The sequence below is a fragment of the Canis lupus genome, chromosome 23 (genome assembly GCF_048164855.1).
Source record: "Canis lupus baileyi chromosome 23, mCanLup2.hap1, whole genome shotgun sequence".
NCBI lineage: Eukaryota > Metazoa > Chordata > Mammalia > Carnivora > Canidae > Canis > Canis lupus.
In genome coordinates this window covers 12,368,035-12,390,789 of record NC_132860.1, presented here as the reverse complement: position 1 = coordinate 12,390,789, position 22,755 = coordinate 12,368,035, and the positions used below count along the sequence as shown (strand labels likewise).

At 50.5% G+C, this 22,755-nt stretch overlaps 1 long non-coding RNA gene across 2 annotated transcripts in view; it reads right to left on the bottom strand.

Annotated features, from left to right (window-relative positions):
• Positions 1–13,460: 13,460 nt before the first annotated feature.
• LOC140614741 (uncharacterized) overlaps positions 13,461–22,755 on the bottom strand; it is a 119,299-nt gene continuing 110,004 nt past the window's right edge. For both annotated transcript variants that reach the window (XR_012015530.1, XR_012015531.1), the window contains exons 5-6: positions 22,026–22,055; positions 13,461–13,593 (exon numbers count right to left, since the gene is read on the bottom strand). This is a non-coding gene — a long non-coding RNA (uncharacterized lncRNA). The remainder of the gene's footprint in view (positions 13,594–22,025; positions 22,056–22,755) is intronic.

Below are 22,755 nucleotides of genomic sequence, written 5' to 3'. Positions count from 1 at the left end.
CAGCTAGCACTGCACCGGGGCAGTAGGTTAGCCAGGCGGCTAGGCAGGGGGTAAGAGCCGGCCTAGCTTGCTGACTTGCTGTCGGGCTCCTGCCCCGGCAGCCGCTGTGGTGTAGACGTGGAGAGGCCCCCGCATCAGCCCCAGTAGCGAGGCCGCTGTAGCTGGTGCCTTCCACCCCCGAGGCTGCTCCCCTCCCCCCCGCCATGGGCCAGGGGCTGCAGTGAGCTCCGGACAGCTATTGAAGGGGATAGCAACCTGCGGTGGCATCGACAAAGCACAGCCGTCGACCTAGGACAGTGTTCACGACAAAGGGATAGTCAGTCGGTACCGGATAGGATCCCCCAAACCTGTGCCAAACAGCGGCCTGCAGATGAGTCCGGTTACCTGCGGGGTTGTGTTTTGCTAAGGGAAGCATGCAAGTTTGGGGCCAAGCAGAATGGTTATTACAGCGGAGGAGAAGCCAACCCAGCGCCTGGGTCTCACTCCCACCCCTTCGCCCTGGCGCTGCTCAGCCTCGCCGCTAAGTAGGTGTCGAACAAATACCTCAAGCCTGTGTGTGAAGGACAGCCAGACCCTTGCCTGGCTGAGCAGCTGCACATGACCGCGCTGTCCTGCTCGTGGCCGTCGGGCAGCCTCTCTCTTCCCGAGGTTGGCATGGGAGGTTGGCATGTCCCTCCCAGGACAGACACAATGAAGGACACTGCATGACAGCCTACAGGATGTCTCTTTACTGCTTTTGTATTCCAGGGTGGTTTTTTTTTTTTTTTTAAGATTTTATGTATTTATTCGTGAGTGATGCAGAGGCATAGGCACAGGGAGAAGCAGGCTCCCTGTAGGGAACCCGAGGCAGGACTCGATCCCGGGACCCCAGGAGCAAGATCTGAGCCAAAGGCAGATGCTCAACCACTGAGCCATCCAGGTGCCCCTGTTTTTCCAGTTTTTGAACCTCAAATTACCCCTGGTCCGTTAGCCCTGCCTTTTGTGGGTTTTCTGTGGAAATGATTGTACTTTGATGGGACTAAAGCCTGAGTAGAGTTCTCCACTATCAACCAAAGCCCTACAACCAAGGTCATATAAATCCCTCCATTTAACAAGTTCTCCGGCATGGAGAGAGAGCCCCTTCATATATTCCATGATCGACTCTCTGACTGGGATGAACGTCTACATAAACCTCTGCACACTGGACAGGTTTCCAGATTGGAAAGTGGAGCCTCATCTTTCATAATTACGTACCCCTTGGTACCCCTTGCTAGCACTCTTGCCCACCTCCTGACACCACATCCTAGGGTCATTCCCTTGTTTAATGCCGGATCTCTAAGATGGGCGCGCACGTGCACACACACACACACACACACACACACACCATGCACGTCATTCAATGCAAATAGAGAAATAACTGAACAAAAAAACCCCAAACAGGGGATCCCTGGGTGGCTCAGCAGTTTAGCCCCTGCCTTTGGCCCAGGGCGTGATCCTGGAGTCCTGGGATCAAGTCCCACATTGGGCTCCCTGCAGGGAACCTGCTTCTCCCTCTGCCTGTGTCTCTGCCTCTGTGTGTGTGTGTGTGTGTGTGTGTGTGTGTGTGTGTCTCATGAGTAAATAAATAAAATCTTTTAAAAAAAAAACCCAAACAATAAAACAGCTAAAGAAAATGAGATTATCTTTTTTAAAATTTAGGGGTATAATATTCTTCTCTCCTCCCAGCGTGATCTAAACAATACTTTTCCTCCCCAGTTGACATTGGTCTTGGCCGTACTACTTGCCTTCCAATAGGATGCTGTGGATGCGGCATAAGCAGGTGCACGAGCTAGTCTGTGTGTCTGCCATCGCCATGAAAAGAACACGCCCTGCCGGCCCACTGATCCAAGGAGGATGAGAGACAGGTGGACCAGGGCTGAACCCAAGCTATAGCTGAAAGCCAGGCTTGATTTAGATCAGCTAATACTTAATCCATCGATGCACGGATGATTACAGTTTGAGGCCACTATATTTTTGGGTGGTTTGTAAGACACTTTTGTTGTGACTATAGCTAAATAAGACAGAACAATAAGGATTTTCTGAAGCGAGACAGGAAATGCAGATGTCAAAAGAGAAAAATTCCCAGAGCTGGGTCTGGATTTTTAAGAAGACAGGACCATACATAAGCTTGCAAAATGAATCTGAACCAATAAGGAATGCTATCTTTAGCAGAGTTGGGGGTGAGATGCAGGGAATGCAGAAAGGGACGGAATGTGGGAAATCTGTGTGCAGTGATGATTCTCAGCCCTGTTGTCTGCAGAACATCGTGCAGCTGATAAAAAGAATGAGGGCAGTCGTTCGTGAGCCACCACGGAAGGATGAATAGAAATTTCAGAATACTCGATGGGTAAGATAATATCTTGAAGAGGGATCTGGAAGGAAAAACCACTGTTATTTGTTGTTCCTGGGGATTGGAACTGGGGGGGGGGGGGTGAGGATGGGGAACTTCAGTTTGGCTGTGACTGTGTCGTTAATCCTTTTCTAATGACCATGTATCGGGTCTGCATTTGGTCTCAGATACCCTTTTGTCCAACCGCTCAGTATTATAATTGTGCCGTCATCATGTGGTCGCCAGCCATGTGTGGAAGACCTCCTTCAGCGACAGAAGCCCTTTGATAAATGCAATTTCTAGAAAGTTCCTCCAAGTATCTCCACATATTTAGATGAAATCTGCTGCCCTTTCTCCAGATTTCAGGTTAACTTTCCTCAGACAGTTGCTACATCTTGTTTGTGCTTCATCTTCCTCCCAGCGAAGGTTAGTTCACAGTAGGTGTGTTTAATATTGGAACACGCAGAAACGAGGGTGCGCAGCTCCACTGTCTCTTGTGGACTCTGAGAGAGATCTCAGACCGTGCTGTTGGCCGCTCCCTCTTAGTACAGAGAGGCATATGAGGCTCCAGAGGGACAATGACCTACAGAGGTCCCAGAGGTGGGAAGTCAGAGCCAGGACTCAGAGGCAGTGAGCCAACTTCCAGGTCAGTCCTCCTTTACCTCTCCCACCAGAGGCCTCACCAGTCCTGTTCTTTTATTTATTTATTTAATTATTTATTTATTTATTTATTTATTTATTTATTAACCAGTCCTGTTCTAAAAACTGTTTGGGGGCGCCCAGGTGGCTCAGCAGTTTAGTCCCTGCCTTTGGCCCAGGGCGTGGTCCTGGAGTCCCAGGATCGAGTCCCATGTCGGGTTCCCCGCATGGAGCCTGTTTCTCCCTCTGCCTGTGTCTCTGCCTCCCACTCTCTCTCTCTGTGTCTCATGAATAAATTAATAACATCTTAAACAAATAAATAAAATAAATAAAAGCTGTTTGGTTCTAGGGCCTGGGAAAGCAGGGAGGTAGCAGGATATGGTGGCAAGAGCGTGAGCTTTGGCATCAGACAAATATGGTTCGAATTCCAGTTCTGGGATTTGCATGAACTGTAATGTCGGGCACGTTACTTAACATCTCTGAGTCTCTGCGCCCTCACTCATAAAATGCGGTGGTAACAGCCACCAGCAGAGTTATTGTGAGAGAAAAATGAGACAGGGTTTATAAAGCACTCAGCACAGTGCCTGGCAGAGAGTAGGAGCTAATTAAATGTGAACTCCATCCCTTCTCTGTGGAACACCTCGGTAGCCGAAACACTCCTTTATCCATCAGGAAATTAACACCACTGTTATGAGATTAATTCACGGCAATGCACATGAAAACAGTGATTCGGATCATGGCAAAAAACTATAATTAAAGTATCTGGTATTGTTTGATTACAGGGTTGGCTTCACTCACTTCACCACTTTGTGGGCAGAGAGCAGGCAACCTGGGGGCAGAGCAGCTTTGTTCTCGGGGAGCCTTCTGACCACTTCTCTGGGCCCTGCGGGAGGTGATGATCCCCGATTCCTGTTCGGCAAGGCCGAGAAAGGGGACTTCACATTTACTGAACATCTACTATGCGTCAGGCCCTTTAAATGCTTGTCCTCACTGGATACCCCCAGAATTCCCCAAAGGTCAATACTTGGAACTGCGTTTGACAACCAAGAATGCTGAGGCCCATTGGTAAATTCGGTAATGCTCAAGATGTCATGCCTGGTAAGAGATGGAGCTGGACATACCGGACTCCAAAGGCTACGTCCCACCCTCCAGGCAGGCTGCCTCCACCGAATTCACAGCCAACTAAACAGGCACCAGGTAAGTGTTACAACCAGACTGCTGGTTACCGATCGGATTGCGTTCTCCCCTTCTTTACTGCCAAAACCCCACATTTTCATTCTGAACAGCGGTATGTCCAACCGCAGATCACTTCCCAGTTTCCCTCGCAGCTGAGGAAGCCCCAAAACATCCAAGAAATTATTGGTTGGAACTACCAGGAGATTGCCTCAACAGATACTGACCCACTTGACACACATGACTTTATGCCCTCTGTTCCCTCTCCCTTTCCTTCCGCCTCCCCTTTAGAATATAAGCTGAGAGTTGGTGCCTGGCAGCCTTTTTGAACCATGAGGCTCATGAGGTGAAGATAGGGCCAAAGGTGGAAGAGCAGCAAGGTAGACAAAGCCTGGCCCCTGACAACTATGGAACTGCCCTGCCAATAGAGGGTTGTCAAGCTTTGAATTTCTTTTAAATGAGAAAGAAATGTGCCTCTACTAATTTAAGTCACTTACTTTTTTGGTTGTCGAGGCAAAACAAGATCCTAACTTCTATGCCTGTAATACAGTGTTTAATCTTCTAATAGTTCTCCGAGGTAGGTATCATTTTTGTTTCTCAGTGATGTAACAGAAACACAAAGAGGTAAAGCAACTGGCCCTAGATCACTGAGCTAGGAAGTGACAGAGAGTGGATTTGAACCCAAGCCGATGTATACTCTTAATAATTATATCAGACGGCCGACTTGGACTAGACATCAAAGACTATTTTTCCAAGCTGAAAAACTTTCATGTCTCAGTGGAATTTTCTTTCAGAATCAAACTTTATTTCTGATGGCTTGAGCCCTATTTGCATCTGGCATGAGGTTAGTTTTTCACTTTGTAAGAAATAACATTCTAATGGGTTTTTAAGGGCCCAGAAGACTTGTTAGCCATTCCCTGGCTGCCGCAGGACAAACTCATTAAAAACATCTGAACAAAACCAACAGAACTTGAAGGGCAACAAGAAAATGAGGAAGACGCTGCATGCATGGGGTTAGAGAATCTGAACAGTAAATCACAAATGTCAGAGGGCCTGCTCGCCCAACTGGAGTTGGGACTCCGTCCAGGACATTGAACCAGTTTGCCTTCCCCAAGCTCAGAGCTTAGGAATGAGGATTGCAATCACACATTCATTCTACCAGAATTTCTTTCGATGAAACAATCTGGATGTTCCTGCAGTTTTCTCTTAACAGGATTTTACCTTTATGGAAAAGAGTTTGCTAAGTAAATGAAGGAAGCACATAAAATTAGAGGAGAAATGTTTGGCGAGCTGAGGAGGGCAAATCATTTTGTGGCACCAGGAAAGTACCCAATCGTAGTAAAATGCGGTTTTTTCCAAGGTTCTATTTTTTTTTAAATTTATTTATGATAGGCACACAGTGAGAGAGAGAGAGAGAGAGAAGGCAGAGACATAGGCAGAGGTAGAAGCAGGCTCCATGTACCGGGAGCCCGACGTGGGATTCGATCCTGGGTCTCCAGGATCGCGCCCTGGGCCAAAGGCAGGCGCTAAACCGCTGTGCCACCCAGGGATCCCCCAAGGTTCTATTGATTGGGACTTGCTATTCAGTGTCATCTGTAATGTGAGGAAAATCGCATTGACGTTCCAGGGTGGTGGTAAGGAATCCTCAAGGTACACCACGTAGAGGTGACTCAGCACAGTGACTACCACAGAGATAAAAATACATTGAGATATGCTTTTATTCTGCTATGGGGCTCCAGGCCCTAGGGCTGGCCACCATGTTCCCTCGTCCAGCTTTTGAGAAGCAACCTATGGATGACACAGAGGTAATTTTAAAAATAATGAGCAGAGAAAAAGCGACAACTCCTCAACTTAAGACCGATGCATTAACAACTCAGGCACAGAGCAGATAGCATTGGCCCGAGTAGCTGCAAATAATTTTGTGGGCTTTCTGGCTACTTGGTTTTTGGAAGCCCACCTGAGCAAATATCAAAAGGCAGCACAGCATATGTTGTCCTGGGTTTAAATCTTTGCTCTTCACCTGCATGGCTGGGTTAGTTAGATGTTTGCAAAGTGGAGGTGGTAATAATACCCATAGTCGGTTGTGGCAAGGATTCAATCGGATAATACAAGTGAAGTGTTAGAAAAATATCTAGCACACAGTTAGGGGTCACTCATGGTCAATTTAGTGATCAGAATTATTAGTGCATGGTCTGCCGTGATTGTCTCCCCCCCCCCTCCTTCTGTGACAGCCCCATAATGGTTGTTCCCACTCTTGTGGGGTGGTAGCAGATTAGACTTCAGAGCATACTCAAGAATCCAGCACAGAGATCGACCAGGGGAGGCCCTGATCAAAGGTCTGGCAAGCTTCTATTAAAATATTGGAGCTTAAAATTTGGAGCCAGGTCCAAATTTAAATCCTTAGTTTTCTGATGACCTGCTGGCCCTGTGACCTAAAGAGGATCTCGGGACCTCAGAATGTACATGTATATCTCTGCGTACCCATGAACTTTGCTAATTAAAAAGTAAAATAAAGATAAATTAAAAGTAAAATAACTCTTCCTCTTGTGAGTTTTAAACTTTGTTAACTAGTGACCTACTCACTGCCAGGACTGTTCTGAACTGATGGACATGTTAGAGGGATGGCCTATGGAATTAAATTTAGAGGACCCCTGCACAATAGACCATCCCAAACCTTAAGCAGCTTCAAACAACAACCATTTGCTTAGCTGATGGCCCTGAGGGTCGCCAACTTGGTTTAGGCTCAGCTGGGCGGTTCTTCTGCTGGTTATAAATGGGTTCCCTCACCTGCCTACAGTTAACTGCCAGCCAGCGAGGTGACTGTGCTTCTGGGAATTAACTGGCTGTTGATTGGGGTGATGGAGGCAATAGGTTACATGTCTCTCATCATCCAGCAGCCTGGTCCAGGCTTGAGTACACGGGGGTAGTGGTGGGGTTGCCAGGGAAGCAATAGAGGGTTAGGTCCCAATACACAAGCACTCTTCAATTTGTGCCACAATTGCCAAAGTAAATCAATACAGCCACACCCAGATAAGTATATGGGGGGACTCCCCAAAGGCATGGCTGCAGGATGGCATGAACCCATTAGGAGCCATCACTGCCACAATGTACTACAAGCACCACAGAAACTAGTCTGAGAGAGATAGTTCTGAAATAGGCACTTTGTACACATGAGGCCAAAGTGACTTTCCTCTTCATGAATCCTAAGGAGAAATCTTTCAATCCAGCAGTCTAGACAAACAATTTGAATGATAAAATTCTTTTTCCAACCAACTGAAAAGTTGGATCTCATGTATAGATTTTCTTAACCTGTGAATTAGGGCCCCAGAGCAGGAGGTTTCTAAATTCTCTTTAAACTCTGACATTCTGTGAGTCTCTACTTTTCCATTCCAATTAGATCAAAGCAGAAGCCCAGACCAAGAAAGCTCCATTTCCTCACCCAATGAGGTAGACAGGAAATTTCAACCCAATGCAAGAAGCAACCGGTCAACTATTAGGATTGAGTGAGCATGGGTTAAAATGCCTCAAGAAATAGTGAACTCTTTGTTATTGGAGGTGACCAAGAACAGACTGGACAGCTGTTTATTTTATTTGAATGATGTGAATCTGTGGTTTTTATGGTAGGTGCATGTGGGCACATCAGAATTTTCATGCTGCTCCTAGGGATTCTGATGCTGGCCCCAAAGCAGACCACACAGAAAGGAGGGATTAGCCCTTGTACCAAGTAAAAATTTGGGTTAGATTTACCCAACAATAAGAACAACAAATGAGCGCTTACTGTTAGCAAATCAAAGTGCTTTTCCATGTATGCCCTTCTACTGTTTGAGCGCCAGTAATTTCTTTTTACAAACAGAAGAAGAAAAACTCAGAGAGGTAAAAAAAATTGCTCAAAGCCATTTCCCCATATATATTGATGATTGTTAAGTCCTTTTGTTGGATAGATCCTTTAAGTATGATATAGTGTCCCTCTTCGTCTCTCACTACAGTCTTTGGGGTAAATTTTAGTTTATCTGATATAAGGATGGCTACCCCTGCTTTCTTTTGAGGACCATTGGAATGGTAAATGGTTCTCCAGAGGGAAGGGAGAAGAAATGGGTAGAAAATATCAGAAAGGGAGACAGACCATGGAAGACTCTTAACTCTGGGAAACGAACTAGGGGTGGTAGAAGGGGAGGAGGGTGGGGAGTGGGGGTGAATGGGTGACGGGCACTGAGGGGGGCACTTGATGGGACGAGCACTGGGTGTTATTCTGTATGTTGGCAAGTTGAACACCAATAAAAAATAAATTTATTATTAAAAAAAAGTCATCTCCCCAATTAGTAGGTGTGTGAGCACTTCTTGTCCTGTGTTCTTGGGTGATCTGCTTCCTTTCCTCCTTTCCTTCCACTGTTCATTCGTTCATTCAGTCTGTCACTCACCCGAGGCTCTTCTTTAGTGAAATTCCTGCTATGAGTGAGGAAGGACAGGTATTCGTTATCCTCAGAGCGTGTTCGCACCTCAAGTTCCACACCTTAAGGCTTGGGTACAAATGACACCAGGTAACACATGGAAACTCCAGGGGGCCCTGGTAGCTAAAACACTCCCTGGGGATCCCTGGGTGGCGCAGCGGTTTAGCGCCTGCCTTTGGCCCAGGGCGCGATCCTGGAGACCCGGGATCGAATCCCACGTCAGGCTCCCGGTGCATGGAGCCTGCTTCTCCCTCTGCCTGTGTCTCTGCCTCTCTCTCTCTCTCTCTCTCTCTCTCTCTCTCTCTCTCTCTGACTATCATAAATAAATAAAAATTAAAAAAAAAAATTAAAAAAAAAAAAAAAAAAAAAAAAAAACACTCCCTGAAGGCTGGCTGCTATTATTCTGGGAGAGATGACAGGAAGCTTTTGAAACTGAGCATGAGGGACACCTGGGTGGTTCAGCAGTTGAGCATCTGCTTTCACCTCAGGGCATGATCCCGGGGTCCTGGGATCGAGTCCCACATGGGGCTCCTGGGACCACGTCCCGCATCGGGCTCCTTGCAAGGAGCCTGCTTCTTTCTCCCTCTGCCTTTGTCTCTGCCTCTCTCTTTGTGTGTCTCTATCTCTCATGAATAAATAAATAAAATCTTTAAAAAAGAAAAAAAACTGAGCATGAGCTCAGAGAATCTGAGATGACTGTTGAGAAGGAAATGTGTGCAAAGGGTTAGAAGACAATAACCAGAGCCTTGGTCCCTTGAGCCCTGTGGTTGTCACAGGAACCCTGGGGAGGGTGCAGGACACCCTGCACGGTGGGCAAGCGGACACCTCCAGGGGAGCTGGCAGAGAGGGAGCGCAGCCCCGTGTGCACCCCGATCCAGGCTCACCCCCTCCCACCATGCAAGCCAGCACTGAGAAGTTCTTGGAAGGGCCGCTCTTTGGAAGCGCTGTGTCTTTCTAGAGCTTGCCAAGAGAGCATGCCACTGAGACCACGCGGGGGGTCTGCTCCACGCGGCGGTGCCCGGGGTAGGCGGGCGATGGAGGGGTAGCTGTCTCCCTGTTCTGTGCTCCCGCATCACCTCCGGTAGCCCCCGTGGGCAAGGCCTAAGACCACCCAACACTATTCCTCACAGGGGGCCAGCGTCTGGTCCCCAGAAAATACTCAAGAACTCCCCGCCTGGCAACTCCGGGAGTGCGGGTCACACTCAGCAGCCCGCCCCTTCCTCCTTGGCTCCAAGGACGTGACAGCGAGCCAGGTCTAGCTGGGCCCATCCCGGGCACAGGCGGGTCACAGCCGGGCCACCGCGCAGCTCGGGGCCTGTCTCGGGCTCTTTGCACGGCCTGGGAAGCCCGTCCCTCGCCCTGGGTGCAGATCTGCGAGGAGGAACGTTGTCTCTGAGCAAGGGCGAGCGCTTGGAGGGAAGGACCGACTGTTCTTTATTTTATTTTTTTTTAAGATTTTTATTTATTTATTCATGAAAGACAGAGAGAGAGGCAGAGACACAAGCGGGGGAAGCAGGCTCCACGCAGGGAGCCCCACGTGGGACTCGATCTTGGGTCTCCAGGATCACGCCCTGGGCTGAAGGCAGGCACTAAACCACTGAGCCACCCAGGGATCCCCGAATGTTCTTTAAAAGAAGATCCTGGGCAGCCCCAGTGGCTCAGCTGTTTAGCTCCGCCTTCAGCCCAGGGCGTGATCCTGGAGACCCGAGATCGAGTCCCACGTTGGGCTCCCTGCGTGGAGCCTGCTTCCCCCGCTTGTGTCTCTGCCTCTCTCACTCTCTCTCTCTGTCTCTCATTAATGAATAAATAAAATTAAAAAACAAATAAAAAATAAAAGAAGATCCTTTCCTGCAATTGTTTTAAAGTAAGATGCCGATAAGGCAACTCTTGGCCATGGGGGAAAGATCAGCATTAGCTTCAGGTGGAAACAGAGGCAGGTGGAGCAGGTGCTTCGCCTTTGAAGGCGCCCCCCTCACGGCAAGCGCAGGACTCGGGGCGCAGGCCCTGAGGGAAGTCTTCTTTCCAGGACACTTGGCCACCTCGGAGCCGCGGGCCACACAGAAGCAGTGTCAAGGCCCCCGGGGTGACAAGCTGGCGCAGAGCAGGAAGGCACAGCATTCACAGTCCGCTGTGTGCGTCCTGATGGGCTGAGCGCCTTCTGCACTGAACCCCACGTAAATAGAGAAACAAACAGGTAATTCGGTGCCATCCGTGGTGCAGTTGGTGTCTTAATTAATTAATTTTTTTTTTCTGTTTCCCTGCGAGGTTCTCTGTGCCCGGAAGGCCCTTCTCCAGCATCTCCACGTTGCAGACTCCGTCTGTCCTTCCAGCCCCCACTCGGATCCCACCGTCTCCCTCGGGGAAGACTCCCGCGGCCCCCCTCTGCCAGCACTGCCCCCCACCCGCCACTCCCCCAGCTGGAACCTCTTCATCCCGTACTCATGCGTTCTGCGCTGTAGTCTCCACCTGTAACGTGGACCTGCCAACAGTGGCTGCTCCAAAACGTCCTTGCAGGGGCTCGTAAGGACACTTGGACATAAGCTTAGTATACACACCAAGCTCAATCATTAATAATGATAATAGTGACACTAATCGTGGTGACTGATGGATGTGCCTGCCCTCCTTTGCTGTACCCTGAGGTTTTATTTCATTTTATTATTTTTTTAAAGATTTTATTTATTTATTCATGAGAGACACACAGAGAGAGGCAGAGACACAGCCAGAGGGAGAAGCAGGCTCCATGCAGGGAGCCCGATGTGGGACTCGATCCTGGGTCTCCAGGGTCACACCCTGGGCCGAAGGCGGGTGCTCAACCGCTGAGCCACCCGGGCTGCCCCTTGCCCTGCGGTTTTAGACACAGGGCAGGGATGAGGTCTTACTCATCCCCGAGCCCGAGAGGCCGCAGGTGGCCTTGGCACTCAGCAGATAGCAGGCTCAGGAGGCAATCAGGGGGATGTGCGGACAGGAGCGGCGGGGGCCAAAGGCAGGCGTGATCCTCGAGCCCACAAGGGCGCTGCTCTGACCCCTCCATCTACCTGGCCTTCCTTCGGGGCTGCTGTCCCCCTTGTCCAAGGCCAGGCCACGGGGTCCTGGGGCTGGCTGCCCGCATCCTCGCCAGAGGGGTGTCGCCACTGCCTCGCAGGCGGATGGCCTCCCCAAGGCTGCCTCCCAGGGGGCCGGTGCGGGGGCCTGTACCCGGGAGGTGGGGGGCCCCGCGATGCCGCCCCCCAGGCCGGCCTGGGCACCCGGCAAGGCCCTGAGCGCCGCGCGGTTGACTCTCTACCTTGTGGCCGCCGCTTCCCGGCACGGACAGTTCCTAAGGGATGTCAGACTTTGAATTTCTTATCATGTTGTTTATATCTAATAAGTGACTCGCCCTGTTTTTTTAAAAGTCAGCTTTTAAAAATACTGTGTTTGAACATCTGTCAAGGGCTGGGGATTAGCTGAATAGGCACTGGATGCCAGGATATTATATTCTCTCTTATCCTTTATACTGTAATTATCTTGATCCTCAAACAACTCAGCACCAGTTACAACCACTTTCGCAGACTTGTTGTTGCTGCAAATTCAAAAAATTATTTTATTTGAATCTAAATTAAACTGATATGTAACAAGGTTTTTTTTTCCATGCTAAGTCTCAAAAAACAGTATCTGCAGATGATTAAAAAACAGTAAAACATGGACAATTTCAAAGTTTATTTCAAGAATAAACTCATGAAAATTCATCTAATTATGCAGCAGTGTACCAAAAATAATCTTTTCCAAACCTAAATTTGTTTAACAAAACACACAGTCAGCTAAGCCAAATGAAAGCAAACGTGTGTTTATGGCACAGTCACCCCCCCCACCCCCGCCCCCACCCCGCCACTGGTGCTCGAGTGGGCAGGAGGGCTTGGCGGGGTTCGGAAGCCTGTTGGCGGCTGGTGTGTCCTGAGCTGTGCCTGTCGCCCTTTCCAGCGAGGGGACACTGGCATCGCTGGTCATGGAAATGGGCCCTCTGGTGGGGGGGCTCAATTCCTGGCCACGCGCACAGCTCGGCGTGGAGAACTTAGAGCATTTCGCCGTCAGGAACCGTCTCAGGCAGAGGGCACCACCAAAGCATCATGCACATAAATGATGCCCAGTTGGGCCACGTCTGCCACCGAGTCACAGGAATCGTGGTGACAGCTACCATGTACTGAGCCCTTGCTCCGGGTCAGCTCTTTATTTGCGGGCCTTACGTTCATTTTGCCAGCTGAGCCCTAGAGCAAAACTGGGGGCTGGCTGCTGCGCCCTTGCTTCACAGGTGCAGAAGCTGGGTTCAGAGGCAAGTAGCCTTCCTAAGATCGCACGAGTGGTTGGCTGAGCTGAGCTGGACTCTGTCTTCCAGAGCTATGTTCTTCTCTGCTCTGTCATCTATGTTGGCTTGGTCCGGGGTCAGCTTCTCTGGGGAATCCATGGGAATCTGATCTCCCAACCCAAATAGGTCCTTGTTCCTCTCTGCATCTCACCTGAAAAATGGAGAAGGCAAACCTTAGGACATAGTAAAAAGTCCAAAAAGTCATCAAAGATTACTCTAGCCCTGGACCGTACACTCTCAGAGAGCAGGAAGGTACCATCTCCATCGCATCCCTGGTGCAGTATGGTGGCTCTTAGAGTGTTGGCTGCATTGATCCATGGAAGTGGAAGAAAAAGAGAAGTGTCCTTCCTATTAATTGTTTGCAGCATATTTGGGGAGACAAGACTAATTTGTGTGGCGGAGGAGAGACCCACTCCAGTGAGCATGCCGTTAAAGGGAATGAGTATGGGTTACCTACCAGGCGACCCATCAATAATGTCATCCTGGAACTGTACCTTGCCAAGCATTAGACATTGGTTTCTGGACCCAGTGACTCAATTTTCTAGCTGTGTGGCCCAGGCAAGTGTTTGAACCTCTCTGAGCTTCCGTCGAGGAGAAGCCATGCTGCTCTCACTCTGCTTTTCTCCTTGTATAGTTGCGGGGATCCCCTGAAATACCAAAAATACTGTCTTGTACTATAGGAAAGGTCATGATCATCATTATTCTTGACAATGAAAACAGGCAAATGAGGTTGAACTCCCTGGAGGGAATGGGCAGTGGTTCGAACCATGAAGGAGGAGCCACATCTCACAGTGGATTGGGATGGATTCCAGGAGAAGAACTAAAATCAAGGCTCTATATCAGATCCAAATCCTATGTTTCCAGAAGCCTATAGCATCCTCAGGGCTTCTCATTCAATCTTGCCTCCCAGTGGTGATATTAGACACTCACTGAATATTTTTAAAAATTAGCTCATTTGTCTTAATTGCAATTAAAGAACTGGGTTAAATGAAAGGGAATAGGTTTGAAACATAATTAAAATCCACCGACCCCCCCAAACACACAAATAAAATAAAATCACCAGATCAACTGTCTTTGCAAAGTTCTGTGGTCTGTCCCACCACTATACCTTTTCCCTAACTGAGGCAGAGAATGCGGGGGAAGAGCTTGGCTGCCAGAAAGGACCACAGAGGATTATGTGCTTGGACACCCAGGAGGAAGGAACCGGGGGCTTCCAGGACACAGGAACTCCAAACACGCTTTACAAAATTGGCTTCAAGAGGGAAGGTCTTCATCTCAGCAGTCAACTATCAATCCACGCAATATTTTTTTGTCCCTGCTGTGTGACTGGCACTGTGCTAACACTTGGATCTCCAGGCTTTTCTTATTTTCTCTCTCTGTTACCTTGGGCAATGCTCTGATCTGCAGTTTATCTGTAAAACTGGTACCATTTTATATGCCTGCCAGAGTCAGTAGGACAATTGAATTAGACTAAAATGCTTAGCACACTATGTGACATATAGTGAGTGATTCCTTTAAAAGAAATAGTAGTGAAAGAAAGAAGAAAAGAAAGAAAGAAAAAGAAAGAAACAAAGAAAAAGAAAGAGAAAGGAAGAAAGGAAGGAAGGAAGGAAGGAAGGAAGGAAGGAAGGAAGGAAGGAAGGAAGAAAGAAAGAAAGAAAGAAAGAAAGAAAGAAAGAAAGAAAAGAAAAGAAAAGAAAAGAAAGATCTAATAGTGGGATAAGCCACAGAAAGAACTAATAAAAGTTGGAAGTAAGGCGTGCGTGTGCAAAACACAGTCCGGATTATGCCACTCCATCCTCAAACACCTTCCGTGCTCACCACACTGTTCTAGGGAGCCCAAACTCCTGAGGCCCTGACCATTCTCCAGACTGTTCTCCAGACCTACCTGTCACAGCCCAACTCCAGCCCCTACCCTGTGGCCTCCTTTTCTACCACATGTGGGTTCGTTTGGTTGGTTCCTTGTGTATGTGTGTGTTTTAAAGATTTTATTTATTTATTTGAGAGAGAGAGAGAGAGAGAAAGAAAGAGCTCGCACAAGCAGGGGAAGGGCAGAGGGAGAGGGAGAAGCAGGTTCCCTACTGAGCAGGGAGCCTGACGTGGGGCTGGATCCCAGGACCCTGGGATCACGACTTGAGCTGAAAGCAGGTGTTTCACTGACTGAGCCACCCAGGCGCCCCAGCTTGGTTGGTTCTTGAAGAGTCTGTGTTCTTTCAGGCATCTGCACCTCTACTTGAAAAGCCCCAGCAATTCAGCGACAGCCTGCTGAATGGCAGCCCTTCTGGGAGACCTCCTGGCCTTGTACTCTTGTTCAGGTGGAGTTCTGCTCCCTCCTCTTGTCCCCGCAGCATTTGGACAGTGGATGCAACGATCATTTTGTGACCAGTTCTCCAGTAGACCACGAGCTTCTTGAGGAAGATGCCTACCCTTCATGGATCCCACGATTGGAGGGGTCTAGCACGGTGCCTGACGGGGGGGCCTTGGGTGACAGAAGGGTTGGAGAGAGGGAAACCCACAGGCAGGAAGAGGTCAAGAAATTCTGGACAGTTGTCCCCACAGGGGGGAGGGTTGGTGAGTCCAGAGATGGGCTACTGAGACTCACCTGGAGAAATTCTGAAAACAAAGCAAAATCAAGCACACATATTTCCACCCTCCTGAGATTGTCAGTGTGTGGACCCAGGCAAAGATGGACTCGCCCCGAAGCTACTGGAGCTTATACGCCAGCATCCTTCCCTTGTACACCCCATTCCTGCGCCCGGAGAGGAGCTCCAGCATTTCTTATTTATAATCATTTTTCTATCTATCTATCTATCTATCTATCTATCTATCTATCTATCTATAATTGTATATTTAATTACATATAAATATATCTTTATATCTATATATCAATATAAATATGTATTATTTATATATCAACATAAATATATATCAGTATATAATTATATATTATAAATTTATCAATATATTATTAATATGTAATATGTTTAATATAATTAAATTATATATATGATTAAATATATAATTTAATTATATATTAAATATATATATATTTATTTATTTAAAAGGACCCTCCATATGGAATGAGCTCAGGCCTCATAAAACCTGGACCACCTCTGGCCCCCAGGATCTAGAGCTTTAATACGCCTGCCAAGTAATTCCGATACACAAGTACGGTTGGAGATCACTTGCCACTCAGTGCAATCAACAGACCGGAAGAATCAGTGTCACGGGCGAGTGTCTTACAGTTCAGAATTTCGGGATCCCCCTCAGACCTATTATATCGGAGGTTGCATTTTCACAAAATCCCTGAGCTGACTCATATGAAAAAAAAAATCAGATCCAAAATAAAATTTGTGAAGCGTGGCCCTCAGAATTTCTCTGAGAGAAAAAGTATTTCCAGCCATGAGATGATCAAGGAGGCCTTCCTGGAGGAGGTGATCCTTTAGCTGGGCCTAGGAGGGCAGGGTTTGGATGCGTGAAGTACATCCAGCAGAGGGAGCAGGATGGGGAGGATGCGGGTGTGCGCGAGTAGTCCGGGGCCTTTGGGCTGGGATAAGAGAAGAACAGCCACAGGTAAGCCACAGGTAAGCTGTCTGGAGCGGGAATGAGAGAGGCAGGCAGGATCTCAGGCAACCCAGGGCTGGGTTAATAAGGCCTCTGGGTTCTAATAGGTAGGGATGAGGCAGCCTGGAGTTTGGTCGCAAAGATAGGCCACATCAAGCCACAAAGGCAAGGGTTTCCCTGGGAGAGAGAAAAGGCCACAGGTACAGCCACCTGCTCAGTACACATGGGGCTGCCCCCCTCCTGAAAGGAGTACTAGAAGGGGGGGCAGGAGGCCCAAAGAGGGGGCTGAGAGCAATCACCAGAGGCCCTCTCTTTGTTTCCACCCTGGGGTCCCCCTGGGGCTCCCCCCCAGGAGCTCCCTGACTGTTGGCCAAGGAGGTCTCAGCAGTGGGGGCAGTGGTGCTGCAGGCGGGGCCCTGCGAACCCCGTGCCCCCTCCCTCCGGGCTCTGCAGCCTCCTCTGGCTCACGCCTTCCTGCGGCCCCAGCAGGAGCTCCCGCCCCGTGGTTGGGAGGGCTGAGGAGGGCTCTCGGGCCCACCGGGATGTCCCGGGACCTGACCAGGTGGGTGCGGCCCTTTGAACTTTGACATCACAGCTCGCCCCTATGCATTTTTCTACCCTGTACCTGGTTCAAATTCTGACACCTGGTGGATCTGCAGTGAATGCTTGGCGGAGCCCACGGCCCAAATACCAGCTCGTGGGAAACTCCTTGGCCCGCGCACACCAGTAACCACGGGCGAGCGCTGTGCACCCTTGCATTATGTGAGGTCCCCGCCTGGGGCGTCCCCGCCTGCCCCCGGAAATGCACACTGGGTTCCCCCCACCCCACTTGCCCTTCTCAAGCGGTGGGGAGCCTCCACATCAGGTTCACGCTGATGGATCCGTACCCACAGCCCCGGAGTCGGAGGATCCCCAGGAAGGATCCAGTGTGATGCTGCTGCCCTACAGGTGCTGGGGGGCCCAGAGAGCCCCTTGCCTCGCTCCAGGCCGCGCAGCCCCAGGGCGGAGGGGTGGGCTCCCCATCGGGTGGCTCCTACGGGGGGAGTAGAACCAAACACTGGGGACAAGCAGCTTATCGTTCTCACTGTGCCCTCACCTCTTGGGTCCCACCCCCCATACCCGCTGTCCCCTTTGCTCCTCTTCTACTTCATCTCTTTCTCAGGTCAGCAAACATGCATGAGGTCCCCTGGAGCCAGCTTTTCGAAGCCCCCCGAAACCTTGTGCAGCAGGCCCTATTCGTCTCCCCCTTTTACGGGTGAGGCCCTTGTGCACAGAGACGTCCAGGACATCGCCCAAGGTCAGAGAGCTGGCCGGTGCAAGGACCCATGGGGGTTTCCGGGTTGCGCTGCCCCCCGGACTCTCGATGGCACTGGAAGGGAAGTCAATGCCAGCCGTGGGGACAGACAGTGTTCCTGCAAGACTTTTACATTTTTCTCCTTAGTCGTTTTCTGGACGACAGTCCTCACGTAGTTTGCCCCAGACGGTCAGCGGGGACTGCTCGGTGCAGGGGGCGCAGGGGGCCACTGACAGAGTAGTGGGGAGGGGTTGGGGTCATGTGATGGGGAGTCCCGAGAGCTGGAACTTAGCTGTGTCTCTGCCACTCGCTCTCTGTGACATGGGGCGCGTCAGTTCACCCCGCTTTTCCTCATCTGGAAAATGGGAACAATAGTCCCTTCTACACTATCGTACTTCGGAGGGTTAAACTGAGCTGAAAGTGGTTCATAATGTCAAAAGGCAAAGCCAAAGAGAAATCAAAGTCATTTTGGCTACTTATTTTCCTTTGTTGATTATGTAGAGCGGTTTCTCAAAAAAAAAAAAAAAAAAAGAAGCAAGAGACTCTGTGGGGCGCCTGAGTGTATAATAAAGAGCCCAAAAAGGAAGAAGGGCTTAGCAGAAGAGCTCTCTGTGGCTAAGGGTAAGGGGACTGATTATTTGGAAGAACGAAAAAGGCCCAGGGGATAGTTAATGGTCTCAGGTTAAATGGACAGTCGTAGTCCTTCATTCATTCAATAAATATTTATTGTGTCCCATGTGCCAGTCACAGTGCTGGACCCTGGGGTGGTTTACAGAACAGACACAGCCTGGATCCTCACGAAGCTTCCCGTCTACGGAGAGTCGGACACGGAACAAATGCATGCAGCATTAAAATGCTTTATTATGAACTATAAGGCCAAGGAAAAGAAGAGGTTTTTTTAAAGATTTTATTTATTTATTCATGAGAGACACAGAGAGAAAGGCAGAGACACAGGCAGAGGGAGAAGCAGGCTCCCCGGAGGGACTGGATCCTGGGACCCTGGGATCACGCCCTGAGCCAAAGGCAGATGCTCAACCACTGAGCCACACAGGTGTCCCGAAGAATTTTCTCCAAGAGGGAAAACAGCATTGGGTAGGTGGGGACACACTGGAGGACTCAATGCCCTACTTTCCCCGCCCCCCTCGCCCCGCCAACCCCCACTCCTCCCAACCACCCCATCCCCTGCTGCATCCCCTGCTATCCCAAACACCAGAGGCCTCTGCTCTGTCCAGCTTTGTATTAGCTTGATTCTTACTTCATGGAAGCTGCGATCACAAAACACCCAAACTGGGTCACTTGTAACATTTAATTCTGGGATTTCGGGAGGCTGGCAAGTCCGAGATCACAGTCCTAGCGGACTGGGTGTCTGTGGGGACCACTTCCTCATTGATGGCTGTCTCTGCACTGTGACCTTGAACGGCCAGAGGGGCAAGGACTGTCTTTCCTGAGGACACTGATCCCATTCATGAGGGCCCTACCCTCCTGGGCGGGTGGGTGACCTACTCACCTCCTGAAGGCGCCCTCACCTTGGGGTTAGAATCTCAACGTGCAAACCTTGGCGGCCCGGCACAAACATCAGCCCGGGACAATGAGAAATTTTTGGAATGTCCAAGAAAAATCTGCACACATATCTGCAGGTGTCAGTCTGCTTCCACGGGTCTTGACCCTGCCCTCTTCCATGGGCTGCAGGCATATCAGGATTAGTCCCACTTTACAATAAAAAAAAAGTGGGGTCCCTGGGTGGCTCAGCGGTTGAGCATCTGTCTTTGAGCATTTGTCCAGGGCGTGATCCTGGAGACCCACGTGGGGCTCCCTGCATGGAGCCTGCTTCTCCCGCTGCCTGTGTCTCTGCCTCTCTCTCTCTCATGAATAAATAAATAAAAATTTTAGAAAGAAAAAATGTTCACAACCTACAGTGACCGGCCTAAGATGCCACAGCCAGTAAGGCCACAGCAGAGCTCCGAATTCGAGCCCTAAGCGAGGGTGACAGACGGGCCGGGGAGTCCCTAGAAGGCTGCGGCCGGGCCTGACTCAGAATGAGGTCAGGCTTCCAGGACGGGCGGAGGGCGGAGGGCTCAGCCGGGGAGCAGGCATTCTCTGCAACACCCGGTCGGGTCGGGTCGGTCTGGCGGCCCGCGGCACCCCCCCCCCACCCCCCCTACACCCAGAGCAGGGTTTTCAGAGCTCCCAAGGGAGCTGGAGGCAAGTGGGGGGGGCCCTGGGGCTCCCTCCCGGGGGGCAGGGCCCCAGTCACCGTCAGCCCCCTGGGAGCGCGGCAGAGGAGCAGGGCTTGGGGGGCCCGGCTGGGCTGCCCGCCCACGCCGGGGCCCTCCCGCCGCCGCTCCCCCGGGCGGGCCGCGCCTGCAGTTCCCCGCCGCGGACAGTAGGTGGCAGTGGGTCGTGCGGAATCTCGGGCGTCGCGGGGCCGGGCCGGGCGCGGGGACCCAGCCTGCAGAAAAACCTGGCTGGGCTTCGGCCGCGGCGCCCGGGGATGCGCGCCCCGGGGTGGGTGGGGTGGGTGGGGCGGGCGGGCGGGGCGGGGGGCCGGGGCTTCGGCCCGAGCCGAGGTCAGCGAGGACTTGGGAGGCAGCGCCGGAGCAGGACCCGGAGGGCTCCCTGGGGCTCCGCGGGGCGCCCTGGGGACCCTGGCGGGGGAGGGGCAGGGGAGGGCCCTGTCCCCTGCCTCCTGGGCCAGAACGAGTGCCCGGCGTGGGAATCTACATCCCGAGCGAATAGGCCTTTTTTTTTTTTTTTAACTGAAGAAGCAATTGCCTTCCAGGGAGGTCCAGGGGTTTGGCTGCGGCCACCGCGCGCGCCCGCCGTGCAGGACTCGAACCCAGGGCCCGGGGCTCCCGCGCAGGGAGGGCCGCCTGGGCCGCGCGTCCAGGGGCTCGGCTCGGCGGCGCCGTGGCCCCGGGCGGCTGGGGCTGCTCGGGCTGCTGGGCCCCAGGGCGGCGGGTCCCCAGGGCCAGGCCTCCCGCCGCCGGCTCTTTGCAGGCGGGCGCCGAGCCGCTTCCCCCGGGCAGCTCCCTGCGCCTCCCCGCCCTCCCCGCGCGCAGAAGGGAGAACGTGGGCCACGGGGCGGGGCACAGCCGGGGCGGGGCTGCGAACCCGGGTCTTCCCTGCCGCAGCCCCAGGAGAGGCCGCGCGGGTGCGGGTCCCCTGCAGCGGGGGGCGCCCTCGCGGCCTCCTCCACTCGCACCGCCGGCAGGCAGGGAGCAGCGGGCAAATTAATTCACGCTATCTTTACATTATGTATAATGCTGCGTGATTTTTATTTTGCTTCATTCCCGAAATCTTTTACAGTAATTAGTAGCCGAGTAAAATATAAAAATCAATGCAATATAACACTTTAATGGTAATAATACACCATCCTGTCTAATTAATAAAATCTGTTGTTTCCAAGCTCGATTATTTATTTGACAAATTGATAGCACACATCCTGTTCATACCCTCTTTCCCGGCGCACATCCTTTCAGTTTATTGAATAAAATCGTAGCGGGAAAATAAACAGATTGTCTTCTGACCTGACAAGCAAGTGAGAAATAAACCCCTCACTCATACATCCCTAATTGTTCTCAACAATATTCTCTAACACATGTCCAGATTGGTTAGAGATGCATCTCGATTTCTTCCTCCTTAAAAAAAAAAAAAAATTGTTTCTTCTTATTTTAGGGAAAAGAGACGTGGCTTTCCCTTCCTTCTGGGCAGTGTTTGCGTTGAGGCAGTTTGGGGAAATGAATTTTGTGGCTGTGCTCAGAGATCTGCATGGCTCCTGCGGCTGTTGAGGCTCTGGGGAGAGGAGGTGCCCTGCTCTGAGCTGCCCCTGGAGCACTGAACCCCTGTCAGAGGCAGCAGGAGAGGGTCAGGGGGAGGCTTGTCACCGGGACTGGGGAAACTGGAACCCAGAGCCGGGTTAGGGCAGGATCCTCAGGCCTGGTGATGTTTGTGGGTGGGGGTAAGGGTGAGGACCACTGTCCAGGGTTTTCATAGGCAGGACTTGGGGGTGAAACACTGATCTAATTACAAACTCGAATGTGTGTTATTTTATGCAACACAGAGATGGTTCAGATGCTAAGTGTGAAAATACGAAAGCATTTTACGCTATATATAGGGCCTCGAAGAGAGAGAGAGGCAGAGATCCTGAGACAGAGACAGAGAGACACAGAGAGAGAAAGAGCAAGACGGCAAGAGAAAGAAAAAAAAAAGAGGCAGACTCACCATCTGCAGGTTATTTTGCAGCACTTTTCTCTGAAAGAAAAATTGTGATGTGATCTGTGTTTGGGGAAAAGCTGTGCTCTCCTCAGCTTTCAAGCTACATTTACTGTAATAAAAAACGGAAAAATGTCCAAGTGCACACAGGTGAAGTCACCCTCTCATGGAGATTGGCCGCAGTACACACACAGAGGTGTGCACACCTAAACACACACACACACACACTCACTGCAGGCACAGTGATGTACCACAAAGGCACACACACTCTCCTGAGCCCAGGCTATTACATCGCCGCACACGTGCCACATTGCTGACACTTTCTGAGCCATCACAGTAACCACTACCTTCCCTTGAAGTTTCAACAATGCTCTGATCTTATTAAACCTCCCCCCACCTTTTCCTCTGATCCACCTCCACTCCCACCACCATTTTGTGCTAATATATTATTTTAATAATAATAATAATAATAATAATAATAATAATAATTTAGAGAAGATTTGCCTGAGAGCATTTCCTACCATCTCTGGAAGCCCATCAAGTAGGTGGTCACTTTGAGCTTGTTGCCAACACACAAGTACACAGAAAGTGATCAATAAGTGCACTTGGATTACTTTACCTTTTATAAAGCATTCCCTATGAATTGTGTTAGGCCAGGGGTTCTACGCCCAATTTATAGATGAGGAAATAGGTCATTTCTCTCCAAGAGAAAGCAGTTGGGGTCTTCACTGAAAAATAA